The sequence below is a fragment of the Oncorhynchus mykiss genome, chromosome 3, assembly GCF_057628025.1.
Source record: "Oncorhynchus mykiss isolate SJ-2025 chromosome 3, ASM5762802v1, whole genome shotgun sequence".
Taxonomy (NCBI): domain Eukaryota; kingdom Metazoa; phylum Chordata; class Actinopteri; order Salmoniformes; family Salmonidae; genus Oncorhynchus; species Oncorhynchus mykiss.
The window spans coordinates 27,963,170-27,980,033 of record NC_143024.1 but is presented as its reverse complement, the minus strand read 5'-3'; the positions used below and the strand labels follow the sequence as shown (position 1 = coordinate 27,980,033).

Genomic DNA, 16,864 nt, shown 5'->3' with positions numbered 1-16,864 from the left:
GTGTAAGGGGATAAAGAATATGTACATAAGGATATATGAATGAGTGATGGTACAGAGCAGCATAGGCAAGATACAGTAGATGGTATCGGGTACAGTATGTACAAATGAGATGAGTATGTAAACAAAGTGGCATAGTATAGTATAAAGTGGCTAGTGATACATGTATTACATAAGGATACCGTCGATGATATAGAGTACAGTATATACGTATGCATATGAGATGAATAATGTAGGGTAAGTAACATTTATATAAGGTAGCATTGTTTAAAGTGGCTAGTGATATATTTACATCATTTCCCATCAATTCCCATTATTAAAGTGGCTGGAGTTGAGTCAGTGTCAGTGTGTTGGCAGCAGCCACTCAGTGTTAGTGGTGGCTGTTTAACAGTCTGATGGCCTTGAGATAGAAGCTGTTTTTCAGTCTCTCGGTCCCAGCTTTGATGCACCTGTACTGACCTCGCCTTCTGGATGATAGCGGGGTGAACAGGCAGTGGCTCGGGTGGTTGATGTCCTTGATGATCTTTATGGCCTTCCTGTGACATCGGGTGGTGTAGGTGTCCTGGAGGGCAGGTAGTTTGCCCCCGGTGATGCGTTGTGCAGACCTCACTACCCTCTGGAGAGCCTTACGGTTGAGGGCGGTGCAGTTGCCATACCAGGCGGTGATACAGCCCGCCAGGATGCTCTCGATTGTGCATCTGTAGAAGTTTGTGAGTGCTTTTGGTGACAAGCTGAATTTCTTCAGCCTCCTGAGGTTGAAGAGGCGCTGCTGCGCCTTCTTCACGATGCTGTCTGTGTGAGTGGACCAATTCAGTTTGTCTGTGATGTGTATGCCGAGGAACTTAAAACTTGCTACCCTCTCCACTACTGTTCCATCGATGTGGATAGGGGGGTGTTCCCTCTGCTGTTTCCTGAAGTCCACAATCATCTCCTTAGTTTTGTTGACGTTGAGTGTGAGGTTGTTTTCCTGACACCACACTCCGAGGGCCCTCACCTCCTCCCTGTAGGCCGTCTCATCGTTGTTGGTAATCAAGCCTACCACTGTTGTGTCGTCCGCAAACTTGATGATTGAGTTGGAGGCGTGCGTGGCCACGCAGTCGTGGGTGAACAGGGAGTACAGGAGAGGGCTCAGAACGCAACCTTGTGGGGCCCCAGTGTTGAGGATCAGCGGGGAGGAGATGTTGTTGCCTACCCTCACCACCTGGGGGCGGCCCGTCAGGAAGTCCAGTACCCAGTTGCACAGGGCGGGGTCGAGACCCAGGGTCTCGAGCTTGATGACGAGCTTGGAGGGTACTATGGTGTTGAATGCCGAGCTGTAGTCGATGAACAGCATTCTCACATAGGTATTCCTCTTGTCCAGATGGGTTAGGGCAGTGTGCAGTGTGGTTGAGATTGCATCGTCTGTGGACCTATTTGGGCGGTAAGCAAATTGGAGTGGGTCTAGGGTGTCAGGTAGGGTGGAGGTGATATGGTCCTTGACTAGTCTCTCAAAGCACTTCATGATGACGGATGTGAGTGCTACGGGGCGGTAGTCATTTAGCTCAGTTACCTTAGCTTTCTTGGGAACAGGAACAATGGTGGCCCTCTTGAAGCATGTGGGAACAGCAGACTGGTATAGGGATTGATTGAATATGTCCGTAAACACACCGGCCAGCTGGTCTGCGCATGCTCTGAGGGCGCGGCTGGGGATGCCATCTGGGCACAGTTACAGTCTACAGTTACAGTAACGTTAGTAAACACTCCAGTAGACTGGAGTCTATGGTTACAGTAACGTTAGTGAACACTCCAGTAGACTGGAGTCTACAGTTACAGTAACGTTAGTAAACACTCCAGTAGACTGGGGTCTACAGTTACAGTAACTTTAGTACACACTCCAGTAGACTGGAGTCTACAGTTACAGTAACTTTAGTACCCTCTCCAATAGACTGGAGTCTACGGTTACAGTAACTTTAGTACACACTCCAGTAGACTGGAGTCTACGGTTACAGTAACTTTAGTACACTCTCCAGTAGACTGGAGTCTACGGTTACAGTAACTTTAGTACACACTCCAGTAGACTGGAGTCTACAGTTACAGTAACTTTAGTACACACTCCAGTAGACTGGAGTCTACGGTTACAGTAACTTTAGTACACACTCCAGTAGACTGGAGTCTACGGTTACAGTAACTTTAGTACCCACTCAAATAGACTGGAGTCAACGGTTACAGTAACTTTAGTACCCTCGAAAATAGACTGGAGTCTATAGTTACAGTAACCCATATCTACTCCTAACCAGTAGTTACTCCTACCCACATATAGTCCTAACCCACGTCTACTCCTGAACCAGTAGTTACTCCTAACCAGTAGTTACTCCTAACCCACATCTACTCCTAACCAGTAGTTACTCCTAACCACGTCTCGTCCTAACCCACGTCTACTCCTAACCAGTAGTCACTCCTAACCCACATCTACTCGTAACCAGTAGTTACTCCTAACCCACGTCTACTCCTAAGCAGTAGTCACTACTAACCCACATCTACTCCTAACTAGTAGTTACTCCTAACCAGTAGTTACTCCTAACCCACGTCAACTCCTAACCAGTAGTTACTCTTAAACCACATCTACTCTTAAACCACATCTACTCCTAACCCACATCTACTCCTAACCCACATCTACTCCTAACCAGTAGTTACTCCTAACCCACATCTACTCCTAACCCACATCTACTCCTAACCCACATCTACTCCTAACCCGCATCTACTCCTAACCCACATCTACTCCTAACCCACATCTACTCCTAACCCACATCTACTCCTAATCCACATCTACTCCTAACCCACATCTACTCCTAACCCACGTCTACTCCTAAGCAGTAGTTACTCCTAACCCACATCTACTCCTAACCCGCATCTACTCCTAACCCACATCTACTCCTAATCCACATCTACTCCTAACCCACATCTACTCCTAACCCACGTCTACTCCTAAGCAGTAGTCACTCCTAACCCACATCTACTCCTAACCAGTAATTACTCCTAACCAGTAGTTACTTCTAACCAGTAGTTACTCCTAACCCACGTCTACTCCTAACCAGTATTTACTCCTAACCCACATCTACTCCTAACCAGTAGTACACACTCCAGTAGACTGGAGTCTATAGTTACAGTAACTTTAGTACATTCAAACACGGCATCATGATAGATAGGGGTAGGAGTAACAGTCGCCAGCTTAGCTACTGTATTGGTTGGTACTGAATTGAGTCAACACTGTCTAGAAGAATAGTGATTAGTGTGTTCCTTACTGGTTTCTCACACTGGCCGTAGTCAGGTCCATGGTCTGGCTGGAAGAAGGTTCTTAGCCATCTCGATCAGCCCCATGGCTGTCCTCACCGGGGCATTACGAGCGAGACAAACACTATCACCTGGGTCACACAGAAAACAGAGACATGGGTCAGTCTGGGTCAAAGGGAACAACACAGAGGACGGAGAGAAGTCAGCCTTGAGCATAGACAAACACCATCACCTGGAATGGATACGCAGAGAACACAGACATAGGTCAGTCTGGGGTCAAAGGTCAGAGGTCAAAACACACAGAGGTAGAGGTCAGCCCACAATGCACGCTACAACATTCCTCTTTCATCTAAAAGCACTACTGTACAGTGGTGTTTGTTCCTTGCCACACTAAAGCTCCATTGTGATTGCAGATACTTCTCTTGCTGTATTGTATGAGAACAACAGAAGGTCATGGTGCCATTTTAATCTTTTGTTAAAGGACAGAGAAGGGCTGTAATTTTCCTATTACACTCAGACTGCCCTTGTAAAACAGTCAATACCACAGACAAAACAATCAATAACAGAAATACAAGACAGTTATGAGATGGAGGCAATGGACTCTCTTCCTCTCGCCCCCCCCCCCCCCCCTGAGGGAGAGAGAGAAAATATGAGAAACAGTGGGTGGGGAGATATGAAAGGGAGAGATAGCATGTTAATATCCATGTGTGAGTGTGTGTGTCTCTATGTGCACGTGTGTGAGTACAGGCCTGAAGGGTGTGTGTTTCCTTAGAACAGATAATGTGCCACCATTGATTCCTGTTCTGCTGCAGAGCTCAGAAGTGTCATCCCTCTCTCTGTCACTGTTCTCGTTCTAACCACTCACTGCTGGGCTGGCACAGTTACACCCCTACTATGCGCACGCACGCACGAACGCACGCACACAGGGCTGTTCCTGTTATGGAATTTTGGATAACAATTAATTGTCATGCAAATGGTCACGTTGTCAATTTTTGTAGATTTTGTTTTTGCACATGTATCATAATGCCACTGCACCCACCGATCAGTTTACCCAGCATTATTTTTTACCACTACGTCACTACCAAACGTTCACTGGACACATACACACACACACACACACACAGAGAAATAGATTTCCCTCCCTCTGTCTAATTTCACATTTCACACAGAGGATCAATGTCAACCCATTGGTGCAGTGTGTGTGTAGGGCAGAGATAATCACAGTGGACAATTACAGCCAATAACCGTTAACTAAAAATAAGAATTGTCATAATCATCATATTACATTCATTTTCAGGCAGGGTTGGAATCAAATGTACTTTCCAGGAACTCCAGTTTGTCCAATAGCAGCAGTCAAATGAGTTTGTGAGACAGGAGAGTCACCAAAGCCGTGCTGTATATGTTGTAGCACATTTTACATGATGCATTACAAGCTCAAAACATTTTGAAATGTCAGCTTGAAACTTCTCTTCTTTCTCTTCAAGTCTAATGTGTCATCATTCAGCCATGTTGAAGGCAGCAGCAGCAGGGCCTAGCTGAATAGTTTCATCTCCTCAGCACAGTGACTTAAGAAATTACAGAATGTCTGGGGTTTGGAAATGACTTGCGGCAGCAACGCCAGATGAAGTGAAACATTCTGTTAATGTGATGCTGTACATCACACGCCACACACACACACACACACACACACACACACACACCCACAATGTGAAATGTCGATGTGATATCACTAAATAGTCTATTCTATTAATTAGCCTAAAGTTAAACCTCTTTTTCTGCAGGATCACCTATATTAAGCAGGGGTTAGCACAGATTGAGCAGCATAGCCTGGCGCCTCTTCCATCCCCTCGCTGTGGGCCCATAGAAACCACTGCAGCAAACTGTTATTTATTGAAGCTGTTTTATCAGTGCAGAGCTGTGAGGAGGGAAGCTTCCACGGTAACCGCTAGTTTGAGAGCTTATTAAAGTTCCGTCTGCCGGGCTGAAACCCCAGCACAGGAGGGCCAGGGGGCTTCATCCAGACAATTCCATCTATCACCCTCCCAGATTAAATTAATATATGTCACAGCCACTTCTGACAATTTAATATGGAGCCTAGACAGATGCTCCCTATTGGAGAGTTTTGGCTCCAGGGCTGTGACCCACAGACAGAAAGATGACATCACATCTAGACTCACCTACTGTGAGACTGAAAACACAAACCACACATAATAACATTATGCACAAACCACACATAATAACATTATGCACAAACCACACATAATAACATTATGCACAAACCACACAAAGTAACATTATGCACAAACCACACATAGTAACATTATGCACAAACCACACATAATAACATTATGCACAAACCACATTCTCCAATTCAGATACCAGAACCTGGTACAGTATTTCAGATCCTTTTAAAAAACGTTATTGACAGCAGGCAAACTGTGTGTAGATTCATTTACTTGTGCACTGTGTGTGTTTGAGTGAGACAATGTGTACACACACACATGTGTATGCGCTCGTGGTGTGCCTAAGTGTGTGTACATGTTGTGCACATAGGTGTGTGAGTGTATGTTAAGGGGATACAGACAGAACCAGCAGTCTGGACTGGGAACTCAAATCACAGTGCAGATGGGGCTGAGTGGAAACGGATGAATCCACAACTCTGGAAGCTAGGGGAGTAAGTCTGGTGGAGTAAAGCTGGGGGAGGGAGTCTGGTGGAGTAAAGCTGGGGGAGTGAGTCTGGTGGAGTAAAGCTGGGGGAGTGAGTCTGGTGGAGTAAAGCTGGGGGAGTAAGTCTGGTGGAGTAAAGCTGGGGGAGTGAGTCTGGTGGAGTAAAGCTGGGGGAGTGAGTCTGGTGGAGTGAAGCTGGGGAAGGGAGTCTGGTGGAGTAAAGCTGGGGGAGTAAAGCTGGGGGAGTAAGTCTGGTGGAGTGAAGCTGGGGGAGTAAGTCTGGTGGAGTAAAGCTGGGGGAGTAAGTCTGGTGGAGTGAAGCTGGGGGAGTGAGTCTGGTGGAGTAAAGCTGGGGGAGTAAGTCTGGTGGAGTAAAGCTGGGGGAGGGAGTCTGGTGGAGTAAAGCTGGGGGAGTGAGTCTGGTGGAGTAAAGCTGGGGGAGTGAGTCTGGTGGAGTAAAGCTGGGGGAGTAAGTCTGGTGGAGTAAAGCTGGGGGAGTGAGTCTGGTGGAGTAAAGCTGGGGGAGGGAGTCTGGTGGAGTAAAGCTGGGGGAGTAAGTCTGGTGGAGTAAAGCTGGGGGAGTGAGTCTGGTGGAGTAAAGCTGGGGGAGTGAGTCTGGTGGAGTGAAGCTGGGGGAGGGAGTCTGGTGGAGTAAAGCTGGGGGAGTAAAGCTGGGGGAGTAAGTCTGGTGGAGTGAAGCTGGGGAAGTAAGTCTGGTGGAGTAAAGCTGGGGGAGTGAGTCTGGTGGAGTAAAGCTGGGGGAGTGAGTCTGGTGGAGTGAAGCTGGGGGAGGGAGTCTGGTGGAGTAAAGCTGGGGGAGGGAGTCTGGTGGAGTAAAGCTGGGGGAGGGAGTCTGGTGGAGTAAAGCTAGGGGAGGGAGTCTGGTGGAGTAAAGCTGGGGGAGGGAGTCTGGTGGAGTAAAGCTAGGGGAGAGAGTCTGGTGGAGTAAAGCTGGGGGAGTGAGTCTGGTGGAGTAAAGCTGGGGGAGGGAGTCTGGTGGAGTAAAGCTGGGGGAGTGAGTCTGGTGGAGTAAAGCTGGGGGAGTGAGTCTGGTGGAGTAAAGCTGGGGGAGGGAGTCTGGTGGAGTAAAGCTGGGGGAGTGAGTCTGGTGGAGTAAAGCTAGGGGAGGGAGTCTGGTGGAGTAAAGCTGGGTGAGTAAGTCTGGTGGAGTAAAGCTGGGGGAGTGAGTCTGGTGGAGTAAAGCTAGGGGAGGGAGTCTGGTGGAGTAAAGCTGGGGGAGTGAGTCTGGTGGAGTAAAGCTAGGGGAGGGAGTCTGGTGGAGTAAAGCTGGGGGAGTGAGTCTGGTGGAGTAAAGCTAGGGGAGTAAGTATGGTGGAGTAAAGCTGGGTGAGTAAGTCTGGTGGAGTAAAGCTGGGGGAGTGAGTCTGGTGGAGTAAAGCTAGGGGAGTAAGTCTGGTGGAGTAAAGCTGGGGGAGGGAGTCTGGTGGAGTAAAGCTGGGTGAGTAAGTCTGGTGGAGTAAAGCTGGGGGAGGGAGTCTGGTGGAGTAAAGCTGGGGGAGGGAGTCTGGTGGAGTAAAGCTAGGGGAGTAAGTCTGGTGGAGTAAAGCTGGGGGAGTGAGTCTGGTGGAGTAAAGCTGGGGGAGGGAGTCTGGTGGAGTAAAGCTGGGGGAGGGAGTCTGGTGGAGTAAAGCTGGGGGAGGGAGTCTGGTGGAGTAAAGCTGGGTGAGTAAGTCTGGTGGAGTAAAGCTGGGGGAGGGAGTCTGGTGGAGTAAAGCTGGGTGAGTAAGTCTGGTGGAGTAAAGCTGGGGGAGTGAGTCTGGTGGAGTAAAGCTGGGGGAGTGAGTCTGGTGGAGTAAAGCTGGGGGAGGGAGTCTGGTGGAGTAAAGCTGGGGGAGGGAGTCTGGTGGAGTAAAGCTAGGGGAGTAAGTCTGGTGGAGTAAAGCTGGGTGAGTGAGTCTGGTGGAGTAAAGCTGGGGGAGGGAGTCTGGTGGAGTAAAGCTGGGGGAGGGAGTCTGGTGGAGTAAAGCTGGGGGAGGGAGTCTGGTGGAGTAAAGCTGGGTGAGTAAGTCTGGTGGAGTAAAGCTGGGGGAGGGAGTCTGGTGGAGTAAAGCTGGGTGAGTAAGTCTGGTGGAGTAAAGCTGGGGGAGTGAGTCTGGTGGAGTAAAGCTGGAGGAGTAAGTCTGGTGGAGTAAAGCTGGGGGAGTGAGTCTGGTGGAGTAAAGCTGGGGGAGGGAGTCTGGTGGAGTAAAGCTAGTGGAGTAAGTCTGGTGAAGTAAAGCTGGGGGAGTGAGTCTGGTGGAGTAAAGCTGGGGGAGGGAGTCTGGTGGAGTAAAGCTGGGGGAGGGAGTCTGGTGGAGTAAAGCTGGGGGAGTAAGTCTGGTGGAGTAAAGCTGGGGGAGGGAGTCTGGTGGAGTAAAGCTGGGGGAGTGAGTCTGGTGGAGTAAAGCTGGGGGAGGGAGTCTGGTGGAGTAAAGCTGGGGGAGTGAGTCTGGTGGAGTAAAGCTGGGGGAGGGAGTCTGGTGGAGTAAAGCTGGGGGCTGGAGAGGGAGACAGACTAACACACAGTACAGAGAACCTTACCTGATGTCCATTTCTGATCTGCTCCAGAACCTTCTCATAGCAATCCTCCTCCATATCATGAAGCTGCTGGATCTGAGAGAAACCCATATTAGCTGTATTAGAACTGTTTAAAAGCATTGGCCCAGTAAACGAAAGGTCACTGGTTTGAATCCCTGAGCCGGCAAGGTGAAAAAACCTGACATTCTGCCCTTGAGCAAGGCAGTTAACTCCCAAAAACAACTGCTATCCAGGCACAGATGAGATGGACATCGATTAAGGCAGGCCCCCTCACCTCTCTGATTCAGAGGGGTTGGGTTAAATGCAGAAGACACATTTCGGGTTGATTGCATTCAGTTGTGCAACTCAGTTGTGTATCCCCTTTCCCTACGTTTAACCAGATCAAATGATTCAGAAGAACGTGGTAAAACAAAACTCATGGTCCTGCAAAAGACACATGAGCTCTGGCAGTATGGACAGCTTGATGCGTGTTAGCAGTGTGTGTGTGTGTATGTATGTGGTCACCTTGTTGGTGGTCTTGATGCCTACGAAGCTCTGTCCGAGGGGCATGGGTCTGAAGTGGCTGTCGAAGTAGAAGAGTCCAATGTAGGGGAGGAAGGAGGCCACGTCAAGGAAGTTGGGCAGCGTGGCCGACAGACCCAGGATACGGATCATACTCTGGGTTGACTCCACCTGGAATAAACCCACACCAAGGTCAAAGGTCACACCATGATGACGTACTCTGAATGGACATCTTACCGCAACGTCCCACACAGATGACATCACAATCCGACTGGATTTCACCAGTCATGACACAAAGTGATTTCAGTAGGTGATTTGGATCAAACCTGGATGCTTCCCTACACCACTCCTTGAAAGGGAAGAAGTGAGAGAAGTGCTTCTTACACATGAGGTGGACAAGAAGCATAAACTTTAGAGCAGGAAAGACAGTGTAGGTGTGTCTGTGTGGGTGGGAGAGAGAAAGTGAGGGAGAGAGAACAAATAGATGCAGACAGAGAGCAGCAAGAGAGAACAGAGAGATGCAGACAGAGAGCAGCGAGGAAGAGAGAGAACAGATAGATGCAGACAGAGAGGCGAGGAAGAGAGAACAGATAGATGCAGACAGAGAGCAGCGAGGGAGAGAGAACAGATAGATGCAGACATAGCGCAGTGAGGGAGAACAGATAGATGCAGACAGAGAGCAGCGAGGAAGAGAGAGAACAGATAGATGCAGACAGAGAGGCGAGGAAGAGAGAACAGATAGATGCAGACAGAGAGCAGCGAGGGAGAGAGAACAGATAGATGCAGACATAGAACAGTGAGGGAGAACAGATAGATGCAGACAGAGAGCAGCGAGGGAGAGAGAACAAATAGATGCAGACAGAGAGCAGCGAGGGAGAACAGATGGATGCAGACAGAGAGCAGCGAGGAAGAGAGAGAACAGATAGATGCAGACATAGAGCAGCGAGGGAGAACAGATAGATGCAGACAGAGAGCATCGAGGGAGAGAGAACAGATAGATGCAGACAGAGAGCAGCGAGGGAGAGAGAACAGATAGATGCAGACATAGAGCAGCGAGGGAGAACAGATAGATGCAGACATAGAGCAGCGAGGGAGAACAGATAGATGCAGACAGAGAGCAGCGAGGAAGAGAGAGAACAGATAGATGCAGACATAGAGCAGTGAGGGAGAACAGATAGATGCAGACATAGAGCAGCGAGGGAGAACAGATAGATGCAGACAGAGAGCATCGAGGGAGAGAGAACAGATAGATGCAGACAGAGAGCAGCGAGGAAGAGAGATAATAGATATATGCAGACAGAGAGCAGCGAGGAAGAGAGAGAATAGATAGATGCAGACAGAGAAGCGAGGAAGAGAGAGAACAGATAGATGCAGACAGAGAGCAGCGAGGGAGAGAGAACAGATAGATGCAGACAGAGCAGCGAGGGAGAGATAACAGATAGATGCAGACAGAGAGCAGCGAGGGAGAACAGATAGATGCAGACAGAGAGCAGCGAGGGAGAGAGAACAAATAGATGCAGTCAGAAAGCAGTGAGGGAGAACAGATAGATGCAGACAGAGAGCAGCGAGGGAGAGAACAGATAGATGCAGACAGAGAGCAGCGAGGGAGAGAGAACAGATAGATGCAGACAGAGAGCAGCGAGGAAGAGAGAGAACAGATAGATGCAGACAGAGAGCAGCAAGGGAGAGAGAACAGATAGATGCAGACAGAGGGCAGCAAGGGAGAACAGATAGATGCAGACAGAGAGCAGCGAGGGAGAGAGAACAAATAGATGCAGATAGAGAGCAGTGAGGGAGAACAGATAGATGCAGACAGAGAGTAGCGAGGAAGAGAGAACAAATAGATGCAGACAGAGAAGCGAGGAAGAGAGAGAACAGATAGATGCAGACAGAGAGCAGCGAGAGAGAACAGATAGATGCAGACAGAGAGCAGCGAGGGAGAGAGAACAGATAGATGCAGACAGAGAGCAGCGAGGAAGAGAGAGAACAGATAGATGCAGACAGAGAGCAGCGAGGAAGAGAGAGAACAGATAGATGCAGACAGAGAGCAGCGAGGGAGAACAGATAGATGCAGACAGAGAGCAGTGAGGGAGAGAGAACAGATAGATGCAGACAGAGAGCAGCGAGGGAGAACAGATAGATGCAGACATAGAGCAGTGAGGGAGAACAGATAGATGCAGACATAGAGCAGCGAGGGAGAGAGAACAGATAGATGCAGACAGAGAGCAGCGAGGGAGAGAGAACAAATAGATGCAGTCAGAAAGCAGTGAGGGAGAGAGAGAACAGATAGATGCAGACAGAGAGCAGCGAGGAAGAGAGAGAACAGATAGATGCAGACAGAGAGCAGCGAGGAAGAGAGAGAACAGATAGATGCAGACAGAGAGCAGCGAGGGAGAGAGAACAGATAGATTCAGACAGAGAGCAGCGAGGAAGAGAGAGAACAGATAGATGCAGACAGAGAGCAGTGAGGGAGAACAGATAGATGCAGACAGAGAGCAGCGAGGAAGAGAGAACAGATAGATGCAGACAGAGAAGCTAGGAAGAGAGAGAACAGATAGATGCAGACAGAGGGCAGCGAGGGAGAACAGAGAGATGCAGACAGAGAGCAGCGAGGGAGAACAGATAGATGCAGACAGAGAGGCGAGGAAGAGAGAGAACAGATAGATGCAGACAGAGAGGCGAGGAAGAGAGAGAACAGATAGATGTAGACAGAGAAGCAAGGAAGAGAGAGAACAGATAGATGCACAGAGCAGCGAGGAAGAGAGAACAGATAGATGCAGACAGAAAAGTGAGGAAGAGCGAGAACAGATAGATGCAGACAGAGAAGTGAGGAAGAGCGAGAACAGATAGATGCAGACATAGAGCAGCGAGGGAGAGAGAACAGATAGATGCAGACAGAGAGCAGTCAGGGAGAACAGATAGATGCAGACAGAGAGCATCGAAGGAGAGAGAGAGTGTGAGAGGCCCATCTCCTTGCCTCCTGTGGTGAGTGTGACAGGGAAGATTGGCAAGGATTTTAATGTGATGCAGTACCCGTCTATACCCTCTATCAAGATAGGGTCCAGCCAATCCCTGGCAGCCAATAGACCTGGCCCGGACCAGCCTAACACACACACACACACACACACACACTGTGTCAGCCCAGTGGTACATAGCGGTCCATACTGTAGATACACATTATGTTCATTAATAGTGCCCCAGTCAGCCTGGTTGAGATGATAGTGGGCTTCTTATGCACACCATTTCTCCATTACTCTCACTGTTAATGGGCTCTAGAGGGCGGCTGCTTTCCCTGAGCTTTGTCCCAGATAGTCTATTCAATGTTTCAGCAATACCAACACATTACATTATCAGCATTAGTTAATTATACAGTATTCCACACTTCTGCATCTATGATACTTTACCAAAGAGCCATCCACACTAATGCCTCCAGTGATGAACGGTGATGCAGGTAATAACCTAAGTTTATCTACGGAGCAACGCAAAGTCTGGCGTTAAATCTCCCCGACGACTGGAATTTTTTTTAAATTAAATAAACCAAAACTTTGACAAGCTAAACATCACATGTGATAACTGCTTCAGTGATCATCCTAAATTTACATAAAGAGAAAGGAGGAAAATAAAGCATCCTTAGAGCCTCGACTTAATTTAGAGGCAGGGATTTCCATATTCATGAGGTTAAAAGATGTGAACTTAAGAACCCGGTTCCTCCTGTGTCAGGAGTACCAGCCGTGGTTCCTCCAGCCGTGGTTCCTCCAGCCGTGGTTCCTCCAGCCGTGGATCCTCCAGCAGAAAACACTAACAATTAGGCTAGCCTGTCAGGTGTAGCGGTAATTGGACAGGAGGGGTGTGTGTGTGTGTGTGTGTAGTTAGGGTTGGGGGTATCTGTGCAATGGGATTGGGGTCCTTCAACTCCTGGTGTATTGTGGGTAGGAATGGAGGCTAAGTATGTGAACTTCTCAACAACAACAAAAATGACTGAACATCTTTGGGAGGGAGAAAGAGTGAACCATAAAGACTCCGGTTTCTTATGTGTCTACATTTGTGGGTTCCGTTGAGAAGGAATAAGATATGGTGGATTTCTCTACTGGGGCCTGAACCCAATGGTTTATAGGTCTATCTAAGCTTGTCATATAAAGATACACACCATCACGCTTCCTCACCGTCTCACTGAAGCACATATCATTCTGAAGTCTGGTTGTTCCATTAACTCCTGTGTGTTCTGGATCAAAGTTACCGCAACTTTGATGGTTAACCTAAATATTGATATGATCATATATGAGATATGATTTGTGGGTTATGACTGTGGCTGAGGCCTGAAGACTTGTAGAGCAACCACAGCTTTAGGGTTACTGGACCCCCACAGACTTCCCTGGAAGGCTCTACAACAGAGCCCTGTGTCTGCAGTGCTGTCTGTGCTCTGACTGATTTGTCTCTTCTTGGAAACCAGAGAACTAAAGACCCTGTCCTTCTCCTTCGGAGAACTCTTGCGTTGTTTCCTCTCTACCTCATCATATTTATTGATGAGGTGACTCCTTTTTGTACTTCCGGAGGCAACAATCTTGCTTACTGTGCGCCAATCAATAATTCACAGCGTCTTAAAGACACCTTTCAATGTGCTGTTGACTGTTGGCTGCAGTACGGCACAAACACCTTAATTACAAACGCTGGCTGGAGAAACACAGGAAAGACATTTCTGCTGTGCTACTCAGGACGGTTGGATCCATCTTGGATTTTATGTGCAAAAAAAAAAAAAAAAACACTGCCTCTGAAACACCTGCCTGTGTATAGACCGAATGAGCAGTCATAATGCATTATAAGACATTATATGCCTTCATAACAGCCCAAGGCTCCTTGTTCAAGTGTTATAAGCATTTCTAACACCCTGGACAAATGCAAAGAGACAGACAAAGAGGCTGCAGTGTGCGGTCTAGGAGAGTCTCTAGGTGTGGCCTCACACGACACTCCCTCAGCCCTTCTCCAGTGATAGCAGCTAGAGCTGCACATGAATAGGCTGTGAACGGAGTCAACAGCGGTCAGACGTACAGACTGCTTTTCAATTACCTGACTGTTAACCTTACCCACCCAGAGGTCCCCGACGTCACAGCACACTAAAATAAATAAATAAATAAAAAGCAGCACTATATCTTGTCAGTATCCTTCTCTCTCCATCTCTCCCATCTCTGTCACCCTCTCTAATCGGTCTCTTTCTCCATTTTGTTCTCAACACTCTTTCATCTCCAACTTTTATATCTGTCATCAATATTTTAACATTCATACTGGTATATCGATGTGTGTGTGTGTGTGTGTGTGTGTGTGTCTGCCAATGGAAAAAAAACAAATCATTCCAATCCCTCTTGTCACCTAGGAGACCATGAAAATTCCTACCATGCATCTCTCTATCCCCCCTCCATTTATTCATTTCCTCCTTGGCTGGGATTGACACCTGACGCTAGCTCATCACAATGGTACACGGTTGCGGGACACTCCGGAACGATGGCTCCGATTTCCCAGACTGTCGGAATTTGCATAATCACTGTAATATCCCAAAACGGCCGGGTAGATTCCTGCGCATGACGCTGTCAATCATCATAAGAGGGAATCAGGCATCCCACTCAGATACAGAAACACACAGCACAGACAGCACAGCCCACAGACAGACAGGCTAACTAAAGCTAAATCACTGACTCTGACTGAGGTAAACACACAGCTCCACAAACCAAGACTAGACAAAACTCTTACAATATTTAACAATGACGGTGTTGTACTAATATTAATATGAATGACCTTGTGCATAATGTTCACCATGGTGAGGAGACCCTGGTGTAATGATAGAGGGAGGGACTGACCTGTCGGAGTGGGCTGACCGCCAGGCTAGTGTGGTGGGAGGGGACAAGGGGGGGGGGGAAAGGGTAGGATAAGGGCTGGGACCAGGGCTCTAAAGTGCAACCATTTTGGTCGCATATGCTCTAAAACATTTTCCTGTGTGACCTGGAATTTTATTTGGGGGGCACCAGTGTGACTACCAAAAAAATGTAATCACCCAGAATAATTGTTATGATTAGGCTTCGCTGTACCGCTGCCTCCGAGTGCCATATACGCCAGTACGGAGAGCAAATCAAGTGCACCTATGGTCCTACAGCTGGTCAATCGGATGGCTCAGATTACAGTGTCTGCAGTTTCCTCGATGCACAGCCAAATTGATACTGTGAGACTTTAAAACCATAACTAGAGAGCAAAGAGCTGCTGTTTTTATGAGTCAGTTCACGTTTACAGTTTTATTCAACACTGTAACCACTTTTTATTGAACACTTTTATACGCCATTTAATGAGCTTCTCCCTTCTTCCACTCGCATTTCAACCAGCACGGCAGCTGCAATGGATGAGCAGCAAAGGGTATGGAAATGCTTGCATTGTTATTATTAGCGGCTTGTGTCTATTTTTATATGGAGGAATATTTCACTTCCACTGGTCATAGGAGTAACATGAATTTGAGCATGAGACTCGAGTTTCACCATCAGCTGGAAGACGTCCCCTTTTTCAGATGGAGGCACCATCAGTCCATGAAATAAAAAAAGCACTTTATTAAAATGTATGCTCACTCAGCTGGTCCTCACAAGTTATACAACAACTGATCTAGAACCGGTGTGATCATAAACCATACGTTTTGAAATAGAATTTAAATCATCTGAGAAGAACAACATTGGCAGGGCAATTCCAGCATAGCCAATACTACAATAATGGTTTTGGGCCTATAGCCTACTGCACAAACCTCATTGCTACAGAACAGCTTTTAATAGGTTATTGTTGGATAGGTTTACGTTTAAGTATTGTTAAAACAAATAAAGGGAACACTTAAACAACACAATGTAACTCCAAGTCAATCACACTTCTGTGAAATCAAACTGTCCACTTAGGAAGCAACACTGATTGACAATACATTTCACATGCTGTTGTGCAAATGGAATAGACAACAGGTGGAAGGCAATTAGCAAGACACCCCCAATAAAGGAGTGGTTCTGCAGGTGATAACCACAGACCACTTCTCAGTTCCTATGCTTCCTGGCAGATGTTTTGGTCACTTTTGAATGATGGCGGTGCTTTCACTCTAGTGGTAGCATGAGACGGAGTCTACAACCCACACAAGTGGCTCAGGTAGTGCAGCTCATCCAGGATGGTACATCAATGCGAGCTGTGGCAAGAAGGTTTGCCCACCCGTTCCCCAGACCTGAATCCAATTGAGCACATCTGGGACATCATGTCTCGCTCCATCCACCTACAGAGTTCACCACAGACTGTCCAGGAGTTGGCGGATGCTTTAGTCCAGGTCTGGGAGGAGATCCCTCAGGAGACCATCCGCCACCTCATCAGGAGCATGCCCAGGCATTGTAGGGAGGTCATACAGGCACGTGGAGGCCACACACACTACTGAGTCTCATTTTGACTTGTTTTACGGACAAGTTGGAACAGCCTGTAGTGTGGTTTTCCACTTTAATTTTGAGTGTGACTCCAAATCCAGACCTCCATGGGTTGATCAATTTGATTTCCATTGATAATTTTTGTGTGATTTTGTTGTCAGCACATTCAACTATGTAAAGAACAATGTATTTAATAAGAATATTTCATTCATTCAGATCTAGGATGTGTTATTTTAGTGTTCCCTTTATTTTTTTGAGCAGTGTATATAATAATTGACAAACAATGTCTTTAAACGGTTATAGTTTCTAGCCACAGCATGTGCTTCAAAAGTAGATATAATTAATATATTATATCTCCAATATAGGCTTTATCTCAATCAATAAAAATGTTTACATTTCTGGTGCTCCTACATTGTATTTTGTGCTACTAACTTTTTAAAGTTGGGAGCACCAGTGCTACCAATATATATTTA

The 16,864-nt window shown here is 47.4% G+C and overlaps 1 pseudogene across 1 annotated transcript in view; it reads right to left on the bottom strand.

Annotated features, from left to right (window-relative positions):
• LOC110503770 (activating signal cointegrator 1 complex subunit 3-like) overlaps positions 1-16,864 on the bottom strand; it is a 198,517-nt pseudogene that overhangs the window by 66,675 nt on the left and 114,978 nt on the right. Inside the window, exons 12-14 of the transcript XR_016494925.1 lie at positions 8,977-9,149; positions 8,471-8,547; positions 3,279-3,391 (exon numbers count right to left, since the gene is read on the bottom strand). The product of XR_016494925.1 is annotated as an activating signal cointegrator 1 complex subunit 3-like (transcript). The remainder of the gene's footprint in view (positions 1-3,278; positions 3,392-8,470; positions 8,548-8,976; positions 9,150-16,864) is intronic.